The 15800-nt window shown below is 36.6% G+C and overlaps 1 protein-coding gene across 2 annotated transcripts in view; it reads right to left on the minus strand.

Moving 5' to 3' along the window:
* Window positions 1-470: 470 nt before the first annotated feature.
* Window positions 471-15800, minus strand: part of EMCN (endomucin) — a 119868-nt gene continuing 104538 nt past the window's right edge. Inside the window, exon 12 of one of the 2 annotated variants that reach the window (XM_025423275.3) lies at window positions 471-709. The gene's annotated coding sequence lies outside the window, so the exon portion shown is untranslated. Of the gene's footprint in view, window positions 710-780; window positions 2351-15800 lie in introns of those variants that run through there. The other variant, XM_049104981.1, reaches the window with a different exon arrangement.

Consider the following 15800-nt stretch of genomic DNA (forward strand, 5'->3'; position numbering starts at 1 on the left):
AAAAACTGAAATATAATAAGAGGATGACTGCATCTTATAAAAGCTTCTAGCAACTACAATAGGAGTCACCATGGCAACTCACATTTTTTTTTGGATTAAAGCATTTTGGAGTGGGAGCTGATGAGAAAGAAAAAAAAAGTGTATTCAGCCAACTGAGGATTTGACTTTAGCTGGAAAAATACCCCAAAGTTTTCCTAGAGGCATAGGAGTTGGAGAAAAGGAAGCAGAGCTGATAAAACATCCCAGGGCTGAGAACAAACTCAGGTAGGAAGTCAGTCAATCATAAAGCCAAGTATTCTACAGTTATAGGTGAGATGGGAAGATTTTTACCTCCCTGATATGCTTAATTGGTGGTGAACATGGATATTTTGTGATTAATGTTTACATGCTTACTGTTGTTTCATTTATGGCTCTGCTTGGGTAGTCTACTTGGATTGTACCATTCTCAAAGATAAAATTTAGACAGCAGCTCTGGGTCCATTTGGATTGTATTTGGCACTAGTTTCAAACCCCAAGACAGACTGGAAGATAATGGTCTCTGTTCTTGGATGTGGGGTGGTGGCAACGTAAACCTTGGCTCTACCTCCTGAAAGAGATCTTCAACTCAGAATGGATTTCCAAGCCATCTCTCTGTCTTTTGGCATTTCACCCTGATCCTTTGTCCTTCCTTTCTTCTTTGTTTTTGCTGAGGACTCAGGCAGAGCCAAGGCTGCAAAATAAGCAATAGGTGATAAAGCTTCATTTACACAGAGCCTCTTAAGAGGATGACAGTGTGCAATACTTTTTTTTTTAGATTTTTATTTATTTATTCATAAGAGACACACAGTGAGAGGCAGAGACATAGGCAGAGAGAGAAGCAGGCTCCCTGCGAGGAGCCAGATGCGGGACTCCATCCCAGGATCCCAGGATCACACCCTCAGCCGAAGGCAGATGCTCAACCACTGAGCCACCCAGGCATCCCAGTGTGCAATACTTTTAACAATGCTTCTAGAGAGGTGAAGGTTAATCTTCAAACTAGTGTTAACATAGCATATAACAAATATAAATCATTAGAAATAACAATAATTGTTACAAAGTGATGGACTGAGAATGACTGCAATGACTACTACAATAATGATGAAACGTGTATCATCTCATTTGATTTTCACAGCATCATCTGTATTTGCTATTTTACAGATTAGAAAATTTAGTCTCAGGGTTTAATTCTGATGAAATGATCCAACCAAGGGGATAACGCTGACAATTCACAGAATGGAAATTGCTGGCTAGTCTGGCTTCCGATGGCTGAGACAAGTGACTAGGCTCAGGATTCTGGAGCCAGATGATCAGGGTTTGAATTTCCATTCTCATGCCTTGCATGATAAATTACTCAGCTTTCCTGTGTCTGCCCCACAGGGTTACTGGGAGGATTAAGTGAGCACTGTTCGCAGAACATTCAGAACCATGTTTGGTATATGTACCACATCAGTGTTTGTAAAATAGATAAATATACCATGTTGCTTTCAGGAAGCTGAATACATTAGCTGACCTGATCTTTCTAAGCTTCATTTTCTATTTAACTTCAAAATAGAGAATAGTAATAGTACTTATTTTATAGCTGCTTACGAGGCTGATTGGACTTAATGTAAATACCTTAATACAAGGCCTGGAACTTATGAAGGGCTCTATTCTGGTAGCTTTTGAAGTAGCCTTGGTTCCCCCAAAAACAGAACAAACAATATATATATGTCTGTATGTGTATATATGTGTATCTACATACGTGTAGATTATGTATACATATTTACTATAAGGAGTTGCCTTATACAACTATAAAGACTGAGAAGTCCAGTATCTGCAGTCAGCAAGCTGGAGAACCCAGAGAGTTAATAGTGTAGATTATAATCTGTGTCTGGGTCTAAAGGCAGAAGATTTATGTCCCAGCTCAAAGGCAGTCAAGCAGAAAACACTCCTTACTCAGCCTCTTTTTCTATTCAGGCTTCAATGAGCACCACTCATACTGGGCAGAGTGATCTGCTTTGCTCTGTTTATCAATTTATATGTGAATTTCCTCCAGAAACACTCATGCAGACACACTCAAAACTAATGTTTATATTCCTCAAAATTCATATGTTAAATTTCTAAACCCTAAGATGATGATTTAGGGGGTGGGGACTTTTGGGAAGTGATTAGGTCATGAGGGTGAAATCCTTGTAGATGGGATTAGTGTCCTTATAAAAGAGACTGCGGAGAAAGAGATCCCTTGTCCTTCCACCATATGAGTTTATAGCAATAAGATGGCCATATAGGAAGCAGGTCTTCAACAGACACTGAATCTGCCGATGCCTTGATCTTGGATTTCCAGCCTCCAGAACTGTGAGAAATAAATATCTGTTGTTTATAAGTCATTCACTTTATGGTACTTTTGTCATAGCAGCCCAAATAGACTATGACAGTGTTTAACCAAATACGTAGGTACTCCATGGCCCAGTCAAGCTGTTGGGCAAAATCAACCATCCACATTATTATGGTTGCTTTTACTTTTGTTGTATTGTCTTCATATGTGGAGGCAAAATCTATGCAAGTACATCAATCAGACTAACATTGAATTGTATACAAGTGTAAATGGTTAACATGGAGGATAATGTGTATAATATTTAAAATTTCTTAGATAACCCATATTATTCAAAGATTAATCTGCTTGGCTGAAAAAAAAATTCCAACTATATTTTAAGGACATTGCTTTTTCTAGAGAAGCATCTTGTTCAGGCATTAGACTACTAAAGAGCAGTAGGTTGACCGAAAAGACAGTGGCCTCAAAATAGACCGATGTATAAACATACTAGGACCTCCTTAAGTGTTGGAATTTTAATGCATCAATTGCGCAGCAGGCTTTTCAAACTGCTAAATTAAGACAGAGTTCATGCAACACAAAGCACCTTTGCATGTGAGGGGAACTTGTGAAACATCACAGGTGGCTTGCTAAAAAAGACCCAGAGGAAATTCCTACAACCTACTTGAGTAAGGGCTGTGCACAGCTCCCTCAACCTGCCACTAGGACTATCAACACTCAGCCTTGGTAACCTGGGAAGACAAGGGGCTTGTGCCACCATGCACCCTGGCCTCCCCTCTGGCTTTCTTTCTGTCTCCTCCCCTTTTCTCTCCTTCACTTATGCTGGACTTTCTGAGTTTTATCAGTTAGCCATGCTTATCCTTAGGTTCAGGCCTGTGCGAAAGCCATTCCTTTCAGTGGGGGTCATTCTTTCTTCACTCTTGGTTAACTGCTTTTCATCTTCTCTTAGCTAAGATAACATTTCTCCAAAGACGGTGTCTATGATGGCCCAGATACGATTAGAGCCTACTGAGATATGGCCCAAGAGTATATATGTTCCCCTCTTAAGCACCATCTTTCATTTAATTATTTTTCTTACTATATTTTTTAATAACTACATGTACTAAGGGCAGGATCCATTTTCACTCTATGTTCTCAGTTCTTACTACAGTGCATGACATATAGTAGGACCTCATTAAATAGTGTATCTAATTGAATTTAAGATGTATCGATTGTCAGACACATCAGCATTTCGTATACCTCTAGAGAATAAAAAACTTCCAATTAACTATGACATAAAGCTTTTTAAATAATTGATCATTTTTATTCTATATTTACGAGAAGATGTTATTTAGTCTAATTTAGACATAGGTTTTTATCATGTTACTCTTGTACACATATGAAGAGAGTGAAATAAATTGTTTAGTACATTTCATAAATGTCTTCATTATAGAATCTGAGTCTTCTCAATTATTTATTGTATTTTTTATTGTGGGAAAGTATACATGATGTAAAATTTAGTATCTTAACTATTTTAAAGTGGACAGTTCAGTGACATAAAGCATATTCACATTATTGTGAGATTTATTATTTTTTTACAGTTTATTTATATACACATGCCCTGGCAATGACAGCTCCACCATAACTGCAGCTGGCCAAAGTGATTTGAGGATGCATCCTATTTTCAGAGATGTTAAAAGTGAAACAAACATAGTATTTGCAAAATAAATACTGTAAACTGTATAAATACATGTAAGAAGGTCTGAATATATTTATGTAAATAGGCAGGTAAATAACAATAACATCTTGTGCTCAATATGTGTGTGAAAAATGAGAAGTCCTCATCTGATTGCCTATACACAGGCTTCCTTGAGAGCTTTAGAAGTCAAGGCAGGAGTGTGGCATGATGCACTCTCCTTTTTCTCTTGCTTCCCGCCTCTCTAGGGCAGGGCAAGAAGAGAGATGGGGCTTTCACTTTTGTGGAAGAAACTTGGGTATCTCTTTCTTTTGAGATTTCATACTTTTTTTCTTCAGCATCTTACCCTTTCTTTGTGATATCTGACTGAATTTATATACAATGACTTAGGGTCTTGATTCTGGTAAGGCTTTAGGACACTATAAATATTATCCAGTCAAATCTTTATTTTATAAAAGAAAAAAATTGATATCCATAGAAGTAAGAAGCAACTTTTTCATAGTCACAGGTAGACAAATATAAAGAGCACATGGAGCAGATACTCCAGTGTAAGGTCATAGGCTAAGCAGCTGGGAAACCTAAACTCATGCTATGTTCATCTATAATACATCGGGCTGATTGTGTCCTCTCAAAATCCGTACCTTGAAGCCCTAATCCCTAGTACCTCAGAATGTAACTATATTTGGATATGAGGTCTTTAAAGAGGTAATTATGATTAAATGAGGCTGCTAAGCAGACCTAGTCCAATCTGACTTATGTCTTTATAACAAAAAATTGGGATGTACAGAAAGAGATATATAGGATGTGGCAAGAAGACAATTGCAAGCCAAGGAGCAGGGACTCAATGGAAGCCAACCCTGCCAGCATCTTGATCTTGGACTCCCAGCCTTCAGAACTATGAAAGAAATTTCTATTGTGTAAGACTCCCTATTTGTGGTATCTTGTTATGGCAGCCCTAGGCCCTAGGAAACTAATACATCTTAATGAGGATTGAGAACAGGGGATTCAGAAAGATAATTACAAAGGAGGAGTCCACTAGAAAGTCCTCAGTAACTTACAGCAAGATTGGGATATTAGTATAGTCCGAGACACAGGAGAAACTAAATCCTCCCGCAAACCACAATCCTCTTCATCCTGAGGCACTCAAGGAAGATATGAGCCAAAAGCAAGTCTACAACACATGTTGGTGAAATATGGCTTGGTGTGGAATGCCATTAGAGAACTCTGGTCTGTTAGGCTAGGGAGTAGGATGAGACATTTTTTCCTTGAAGTGAAGTTGCACCTGTTTTAGCCTCTTATTGCAAGAGGATAGTATACACAAGAGAAGAAAATTATATCCTTGGCAGTTTCAGGTTTTTATTTCCTCTTGAGTAAGTCTGAGCTACGTATATTTCTCTATAAAGTCATACATTTCATCAAGATTTTAAAATTTATTAGTGCCTAATTGTATGGAGTTTTCTCTTCTAATTAAAATAATACATCTTCTGTATTCCTAATAAAACTTTTCTTCATATTTTGTTTGTCCTTTCCATCTTTTTTTCTTTCCTACTCTTTACTGCCTCAAAAGAAAATGTGAATCCTTCTAGTGTATTTGGTTCCCTTGGAATCCTCAGAATACTTGCTTTTACGTGCTGCCATGGCCTTTTAACCTGTGCTGTCAGGTGGGTTTCTCTGTGATATAGAGATTACGTTCTTTTCCAGCTTGTCCCTGATTCTTATGGTAGATCAGCTTTATGATCTTCTGTGTCTTCATCATTATACTCTGTTCTCTTGTCCTGCGTTTGATATCTTTAACTTGCTTGTTGCCTCTTCCTTGAAGGGAATAGATCTACACCTGGTGTTTATAGACAAATACAGTATATGGGTTGCCTTTGATCTCACTCTCCAGCCACTTGATTATTTGCTTTGTTGATTCCATTTTATGTGCATGATGAGAGAAGGCCAAATTGTTGCACATAGTCCATTTCTGTGCACATTTCCATTTCTGGAGTTTGATACCCTTTTTACCCAATGCAATCTTACTGAAGTTCAACATATGATATCCCTTCTTGAACTCCCCCATCCCAGCTTTCTTTTGTAATGAATTGAATCAGTGCACTAGATGAAAAAGGGTAGTACTCAGAATATACTACTTCTCTGGCTCTTTTCATGCCTGTGCTTAAGACCTGTTCCGACTTTCTGGCCAGTTATTTTCTGAGTGTTGTATTTTCTACATGGATATAGAAAGAGGGGTTGATGTCCTGGGGGAAGGAGAAGCTTGACAATATCATCTTGTCTGACTCAGAAAAATAGAATTCACACAGTGGCAGGATTCACACTCGATGTTTTGGTTGGTTCATATCCTTCTTCTGAGTGGGACAGTGAGGAAATAAAAAGATATTTTTCTTTCCATTAAATAACTTTTGCAGAACAACAGATCTGCTTTTTTTTCAGAAGGGAAACAAAATACATGTGGGGTGATAGTTGTATTTCCCAGTCCCATTTCATCATTTTAATTCTAGTTTTAGGCAATTGTAAAAATTTTCATCCTTTTCAGTGACTTCTAAGTTGCCACTTACAAGAAACCCCAGTCGGGTTTGTCATTTTGCTTCTGATACATTCACAGTGTCTGGAATACCTTAAGTGCTCAAAAATAATTCATTTCATAAATGGATGAATGTCTCATTGTTACATTACTGGATTATTAGGACAATTGGCTAGGAGAAATTTTTAAGCAAAGCTTCACTATTAAGTTTGGTTTCATTAAATTCTAGTGCCATTTTTTTCCTACTTACTAATGTGGGTATATAACAGAAGCTAAATAAATAAATAAATAAATAAATAAATAAATAAATAAATACAATCTTCAAAAAAATAACAGAAGCTAATAACTTGATTTGGAATTTTTGATATGTAAGAAATTGTATTGAGATCAATATTTTTTTCACAAAAATGTAGAGTGCCTATTTAGGTTGGCACTATGCCAAGGTAGAATTATTTTCAGCTAGGGATTTGGGGATGACTATATAAATATGAAGAGCACAAGTTCAATGTGCAAATATATTTTTATATTAATAGTAATTAGCACATATGTGAAATATAAAAGAGTAACGTAAAATGTGCAATGAGATACAGATGGAGTGACATTTGGGTTATGCTCGGGGGTCTTTAGAGTAAATCATGAAGGCTAAGAGTTCTGAAGGATGAAGATCTAAGAGGAAGAGCATTTCTGGGTAATGTAGTAATATCCAGAGTCTAGAACAGTCAGGGAATTATATATAGTTAAATGTGATTGAAAAAAAAGGGCAAAGGATAACTGGAAGGGTTTTGAAAATGCAGTTATTTATGGATCACTGAGGATAATTTTCCCTAGAATGCATGGATGGTACTAGATTCAGAAGGGTGTAGACCATAAGCTGAGTGATAATGACTACGTAAGATATGTGAGTACAGAGCTGTGAGAACTGCATGTGGATTTGAGTTATATAATTGGGTAAAGCTTCCTTCAAGGAAATAGATTTAAAATAGTATTGGATAGGTTAGAAGAGAAAATATCTAGAGAACTATTGTGCACTTATAGAAAGAGATGTATGTATGTATGTATGTATGTATGTGGTCATAAGCACGCTTGACCTAGAGTTTGAGCCATGTTGCTGCTTCACTCAGCCAGGATTTGTTTGGCATCTCTTGGAGTCATGGCTTTAAACACTGGATGAAATCCAAGAGAGGAAAAGTACAGAAATTAAAGTATAAACTAAGAATGCTTGGAGAGTATAACAAAATGAACTACCAGGAAAATTGCTGGGGAAGCATTACCACAGATTTTCAAGGACTCTGAGCAGATGTCAGAAGAGTGGTGTATTCAGGGGATATATAAACTTAAATAGTAAATATAAATTGAAAACTCTTAGTAAGGGATATAGAAGAAGAGTAAGTCCAGGCAAGCAGGATATGAGTATTATGGTATTAAAATCATAAAGAATGGGCATTCACTCTTATTCAAAATGCAGGCTTCATCTCTAGAAACTTATTTAAACCACATCATTGTATTTTATTCCTTTCCCATTTTATTCAAAATCAAATTCTACCCCTACCAATGTTGGCTTCATTTACTGCATCCCCTGCATGTGCCCTTTGGCATGATCTAGGCTTTCTAAAACTTTATTTTTTCATACTCTTATTTAGCAGTGGCATCCACTGCCATGACATCTCAACGTTTTAAATGATGATCTCTCTCACACACACACACACACACACACACACACACGTAATTTTAAAATAACTTTTATATTTAAATTAGGAAATATAGTATTTTCAAGTATGCTCTTGAAATTTTATTTGTATAGGTGTTCAAATATCCTGTGGGTGGAGATATAAAAAATTGCACTGTTTTACATATCTTTTAGTTATGCAAATTACTTGCCAGCCCAAAAGGACTACTTATGGTGCTGAGATAGTTCTCTCAAAGCTGATAGAGATTCATCATTAACCTAGTTAGTAGTTATTTGCCACTGTACACAGTGAGAGGGACCAAGGATATGATAATCTTCAGAATTTTTTCCTAATGTAATTCATGTCTGGAATTCTTTCAAGAAACACATGCACTGCATCATAACAACCACTAGGAGCCACTGCAGAATGGTCCCTTAGTTCTGTTGGAGCAGAGATGGGGGTTGGTTATCAGAGCTGCTTTTTTATCTAAGAAGTATTTAAGTTTTCTTTAAACATTTAAACAAAGAGACAGAAATATCAAGGTAAATCTTTTTGTTACCAGGCGTTAAATTAATGGGTTAATGTACTGACTTGATTCTGAGTTTCCTGATAACTTTGGCAAAATGGAAGATAGGTTGGTTTCATATTGTTCTATAAGGGAAATAATATCAGCTCATCAGCAGAAACAAACTTCATTGACACAAATTCAGAAAGGCATCCATTGTGTCAGTCTTTATATAAAGGCTCTGGGGCAACATATCTGGCAATGCTTTCAATTAGAATTTCACAGAGAACACAAACACACATCTGTATCTTTCAAAATGGAGTTTTGTGTATCTATTATCTACAAAGTTTGAGGAGATAACAACAAAGAATCACTCAAAGAAGGCATTTCTGCAGGAAAATGAGATGGATTCAGGAATATTACTTCCTAATGGTAGTAATGCAGGGATTAACTTTCTTAATGCAGGCTTTAGAATCTAAGGGAAATGCCTAGATAAAATGCCTATTATGTTATTTCTCCAACATATCAGGTGCTTAAAATGATCCATTCACAAATGCTCAGAACTGGCTTTGGCATTTATCTGAGGAGAGCCTGGAGTAGAGTTACTGTCAAATAAATATCATTTATTGGTTGGAATGGAACTCTCATGCTTGACTCAGGAATTGAGTATTCTAGTGATGCTCACCTCCATCTGCCTCTGTGACACTTCTCTCTCTTGGCTTGTCACCCATGGCTGTTCAATCTTGATTTTCCTTCTGCCCATCCTTTAAATGTTGGCACTTTCCACTGTTTTATTCTCACTGTGTGAACTCTCCCTGGGATAGTGTATTCACTCCGTTCAATCATCACACATGTGCTGATGATGTCTCAGTTTATATTTCCAGGGAGATATCTCTCCTGAGAGTCAAGCTTCTAATTCCTACTGCATCTCCATGTGGATAGATATACATATGTATAAATAGATATTGCCAACTCTGCTTCTTCAAAATTAAACTTACTAGATTCACTCCCACGTCTATGTTTCTTCAACTGATACCACTATTCAACTAGTCATAGAAGGGAGCCACCCACCTGGGAATCATCTAGGTTGCATCTCCTTTGCTTATTTTCATATCTTACATTATAGAATGCTGTCAATTTTCCCATCTTCTTCTTTGCAGTAATTGCCTTTGTCCAGATACTAATAAAATTTAAATGGGCTATTTTAATAACAATCATCTTCTCCATATATATATATATATAACATTAGGCTGAAGCCCCTTAAGCATGGATCTTTATCTCATTTTTGCTTCTTGGCACTATTTCTAGTTGCTAATTATTTATTGAGTGGATGTGTAATGGGACAAAAAGTAACTGATTTATGAATGTCCCTATTTTGGGGCACCTGAGTGACTCAGTTGGTTGAGCATCTGACTAAATCTTTAAAAAAATGAATGCTCCTATTTTTCCCATTTAAAAAAGAGGTTAGAGGCCTTGCCATTTCATTTATTCCCCTTTGTTCTACTTCTTTGGAGGTTTTTGCCTTTGCTAGGATGGTTCTTTTGTTCTTTGGGATTTTGTAATAGGGAATTAAGATAAGAAGGAGAGATGGAAGGAAGTCTTCAGGCATGCAGAAAAATTACTCAGAAAAGCTTTAGAGGAGATTTGAGAAAGTAAGTGTATTTTATGAATACAACGGATGGGACAGAGAAGAGAGTTTTCAGAATATGTTGCGGTGGCCAAGAAATCTCCCTCAAGTGTTGAGAAATACAAGTGGAAGAAGATCGGAAACATACAATTCAAAATGATTTTTGGTTGCCTAATTGTACATGTACCATGACAAAAGAGTCACAGATTCAAGGCAGATACAAACAATTAAATACATTACACATAAATGAGTGAGTGAGTGAGTGAGTGAGTGAGTGAGTGAATGAATGGGTAAGATACTGATCAGCATTGTCAACTAGATGGATGGAGGGTATTTTATATCTACATAAGAATTATTGCAGGCTGTCCCAGGTACTGGGTCATAACCAGAGAATTTTGTGGCACTTGGTTTAGAAGGGGTGGTTTTGATTTTCAAATTTTCAAGATCAGATGATAATTATTTCATAATAGTAAAGGTGCTTTGATAGAAATATATCCCGACAAGCCTATTAAAATAAATTTATATGCAAATGTATGCCAAAGTATTGAATAAATGGATCTCTTTGATGAGATTGCTTAATATTTTCCAATTATATTGTATTTACAAATATATTTCAATTTTAATGTAGTTGGTGTGCTTTGTGAGTATGTGTATATTTTGTGATGGATAATGTTCAGCTAATATGTGTAGCTATCTTTACTGTACTTCCTATTTACAAGAGTAGAACTTATTAATTTAACAAAGAACGGTTGCTCTAGCAGATGCCATCCAGTCACCTGGTAACTATTTAAATCTATGCTGTGGATTGGGGATTTTAAAACCTAAGCTTGATTTTCACATCATTGCCAATTTTTTTTCTTTTCATAAGCTTATTTCCCCTTTGTGAGCAATTTTATCAGAAAATAGCCTCAAGACAGCATTAATAGTGTATGATCAAGAGAGCAATGACAATGAGAGAGAGAGAGAGAGAGAGAGAGAGAGAGAGAGAGCAATGACCCCATCAGTCACAGATGGTTCCTCTCTACAAATCTGCAGCATGATGAGGGATTGGTAAAATAGTCCTACCACATCCTTAACTATATTCTTAATAATAACCTCACTGCGGATACCAAGCACAAATACCTGCTGAGTTTATGTGTAGGATATTAAATTTAAAAACCTGGTGGTAGGGCAGCCCGGGTGGCTCAGTGGTTTAGCGCCGCCTTCAGCCCAGGGCCAGATCCTGGAGACCCAGGATGGAGTCCCAGTCAGGATCCCTGCATGGAACCTGCTTCTCCCTCTTGTTGTGTCTCTGCCTCTCTCTCTTTGTGTCTCTCATGAATAAATAAATAAAATATTTTTTAAAAAATAAAAACCTGGTGGTAATATTTTGCAAGAAGAAAACTACAGTGGGAATGTTTAGCAGGGCAACTGATGTATAATTTAAGATAGTTTTCTTTATAAAGATGGTACAGGCAACACTTTATTTTGAAGAATTAATTGGATAGTTTGACAAACATTTGGTTTCATCACTAAGGACTGGCTCTGAACTCTTGATTTTAAAGTATTGCTCTATCTTCCTATTCCCCTTTTCAGTTTTGGGTATTGGAGTTACTAAATCCCAATATTGGGATCCCTACACCATTTGGACCTAGTCTGTAGCCATTAAACACATTGGTTATCGAGCATTTGAAATGTGGTGAATCTGAACTGAGATACGTTGTTTAATTGTAAAATGTACACCAAATTTCAAAGACTTCATTTAAAAAAAAAAGAATGTGTTTCTTTTGTAGTTTATATATATATATATATATAACATGTATGTTAAAGTAATTAATTTTGTCTGTTTCCTTCTAGTTCTTGATGTGACTACCAGGAAAAATTTAATTACTTATGTGGCTTACATATTTCTGTTGAATAACATTGCTTAAACTTTAGAAAAATTGTCATAGGATTGTGCATCTAGTGATGTAATTTGCTTAGGTGTCAGTGAATGTGTAAGCTTTAATAATTCAATTAGCTCAAAACATTCTGATTATGATTATGTGTCACCAAATATGTACCTATTAAATTCCTTTAAAGTTTTTTTCTCATGAAGCTAATATGTTGAAAAAATAATTTGCTCTTAAGTTTTTGGTGACTGAATGACTTCTTGTTAACATAATGACAATTTTTTGGTAATTCCAGGAAAGTTGGTAAGCCATCTAATTTTTCAGGTATAAGGAAAGCAAAAAAATGCCAGATTCCCTGATGGAAATGGCTTTGAACTAATGTCTGAAGACCTGGGTTAAAGCCAAAGGCTTCTTGGCCACTTACAGACTGCATTCTCCAGTAATAAGTTATCTTGCTGGGAGCCAACAGTGTGTTTTTCATATCTACAAGAAGGAGAAAATTAACAATAACTGCCCAACTTATCTACAAGGTTGTTGTGGCAAATGGAATGGTAATTTCAGTAAAATTTTTTGTAAACCATTATTACATATATAAGGTATGGTTTTGTTACCTTTTACTATAGAGGCAGTAAAATTATACGTATATTTGCTTTGTTATGTTTTTTGAAGGAGAAAAAAATATATGTAGTATTTATTTGGTAAAGCTCTCACAGAGCCTAACCTAAGATTTATATTTACTCTCTACCCCAGATTCTAGCTAGAGATAATGACCTTAAATATTTCTGTTTTCAGTTCTGCTGGGGCTCATTATTATAATTGTAAATAATAAACTTACATCTTTTTCTGTAGATAGTGGCTAATTGACCCCTTGCTATGAGTAAAAGGGAATTTAACTCACTAACACTACCTCCCAAGTTAAATAATCTGTATCACTCTTTAATGCTTTTATTGCTTCTCTTTTTAACCTTAAATAATACAATTAAACCCATTATTTTCTCCATTAACTTCAACAGTGTCTCTGGGTTTCCCCTTGTGTAAAATATAGGCATTAGTTTCCCTACTGCATCTCTCACCTCTCCTCTTTCTCTCATCCCGTAACTTCTTTTAACCTTGCCATGGTTTTGTATCTTCTAAGCTTGAGTTCAATCTTAAATTCTAGGGCAGCCCGGGTGGCTCAGCGGTTTAGTGCTGCTTTCAGCCCAGGGTGTGATCCTGGAGACCCGGGATTGAGTCCCACGTCAGACTCCCTGCATAGAGCCTGCTACTCCCTCTCCCTCTGCTTGTGTCTCTGCTTCTGTGTGTGTGTCTCTCATGAATAAATAAATAAAATATTTGAAAAAAGAAGAAAAATAAATAAATCTTATCTACTGAATAATTCCAAAATTGAAAACCTATGAGCATATCTTAAGTTATTATGACCAGATAAAGTGTATTCGTAGCAGAATGCAGGAGTGAGGTTTGCTTTCCCTCAAAGGGTCTTTGGGCATTCTTTCTCCTTGTTGACTTAAAAGTCATGCTAGGAGAGAGAAAGAAGTATGAGCTTCTATTATTCCAAGAGGCACTTTATGTATCATGTGCTCAAAACAGTACAAGATGCACTTAAGCCATTAGAGCTTGCACTTTTATGGGAATTTTTGCCTACATGAAACTTTGCAATGTCTTCTAGAGAATAGTGGAAACCTGCCTCCTCATGTCTGTAATAGGAAAGTACAGATTGTAATTGGTTATTATGGTTGTCCATCACCTTGGAATAAAAGAAGCAGGCAGATCTGTCCTTCTAAGGACAGATCCAGTTATCTATAGAGCTTGACCCTGGATTTTTTTTTTAAAGATTTTATTTATTATTCATGAGAGACACAGAGAAAGAGAGAGGCAGAGACATAGGCAGAGGGAGAAGGAGGCTCCATGCAGGGAGCCTGACATGGGACTTGATCCCAGGTCTCCATGATCACGCCCTGGGACAAAGGTGGGGCTAAACAGCTGAGCTACCCGGGCTGCCCTTAACCCTGGATTAATCAATTTTTTAAAAATCCAACCTTTTTAAGATAGAGGAAGAGTAGAGGGAGTTATCAAAAAAATCCAGGCCTTTGAAACAATTAAGGAGAGAGACACAGGTGAGTGGAGTTGAGAATCCAATGTGGGTGATAGCTGGTTATTCATTAATATTAGGTTGAGTAGCAAAGGGAATTTTCTGGAAATATTTATGTATGTATGTATGTTTTAAAAGATTTTATGTATTTATTCATGGGGGGGGGGGGTGTGCAGAGACACAGGCAGAGGGAGAAGCAGGCCCCATGCAGGGAGCCTGATGTGGGACTCGATCCCAGGATTCCAGGATCACACACTGGGCTGAAGGCAGGCGCTAAACTGCTGAGCCATCCAGGGATCCCCATCTGGAAATATTTAGACTAATGTTTGTATGTTATGGGTGTGAGGCTTTGATGGCTTCAGTAAAATACCTTATTCATTAATCGGGTTCAGCAAGGAAGGAAATCTTTCTTGATCTTTGGCCAACACTACCCCCTAAAATAGACTAAGACATTAAGAGTAGGAAATATAATTCTGTCATTAAGTTGTTTCACTTGAAGGTTGCTATTCTGAACATCAAAATCACATATATTCTTTTGGGAATATTCTTAATTGTGTGTTTTTCCTTCCTGCATTAAAAAAAAAGTGAAAAAACAAAATTAAAAAAAATACGGTTTGCTTCTTCCCTTAACCATTTCTTGCCCATAACATACTCATTAGCTGAAATACATACACAGTTTCCTCAATACCTATAGAAGAAGAGGCAAAACTTTTCTAGGATACAGCTTCTATTTATGCTCCAACTTTGTATACCTATTTACTTGTCTGTATTTGTTCTCTGCTACATTTACATTTAATGTTTTGCTATTGATGTTTTGAAGTTATGTTGTTCATGCTCAGTTTGTATGCTAGGCATTGTAGTAAATTATTTGCATGCATTATTTTACTAAATTCTCTCAAAACCTTAATATTGCCATTTTAGAATGGCAGAGGCTAACTGGCAGAAGCTCATGTCTAACTCAGAGTTTAGCATTCATTCCACTCCAGTGCACCATACCCATCATCCACCACTTGGAGAACAAGCAATATCATATAACACTAAATGCTATGCTCATGTCCTCACTTCATCCCACCTGCTGCTATTAGCACTAAGTCAAGAAAAGCCCTTCCCTTTAAGGTATCTGTCTTCTCTTGTACCAGACAGTAAATTCTTAGAGGGAATTATCACTTATGATGTCTTTTTGTAACTCGTGTGCCTAAAATAATACTTTGGACTAGTAGGTGGTAATAAAACTTTATTGATTATAATAATGATAATAACTATTAGCACTTGGTATTAATAGCTGATTTCAATTTCTATTCCCTTCCCACACACATTTCTTAAAGCTTCAACCTTTGCAATCTTCCCACACTTCTCTAACCAGTTTGACTTCAGATCCATACTTCACACTCTGAACCTCCTCAGAGTGGGAAGTGCAGCTATCAGAACTGTTCTTCTTTTTAAATGAAAATTCATGCCAACTCTAGGGAGCGGGCCAGATCCCAAAGACAGGATGTAGCTGAGGCTGAACATA

The sequence above is a fragment of the Canis lupus genome, chromosome 32 (assembly GCF_003254725.2).
Source record: "Canis lupus dingo isolate Sandy chromosome 32, ASM325472v2, whole genome shotgun sequence".
Classification (NCBI taxonomy): domain Eukaryota; kingdom Metazoa; phylum Chordata; class Mammalia; order Carnivora; family Canidae; genus Canis; species Canis lupus.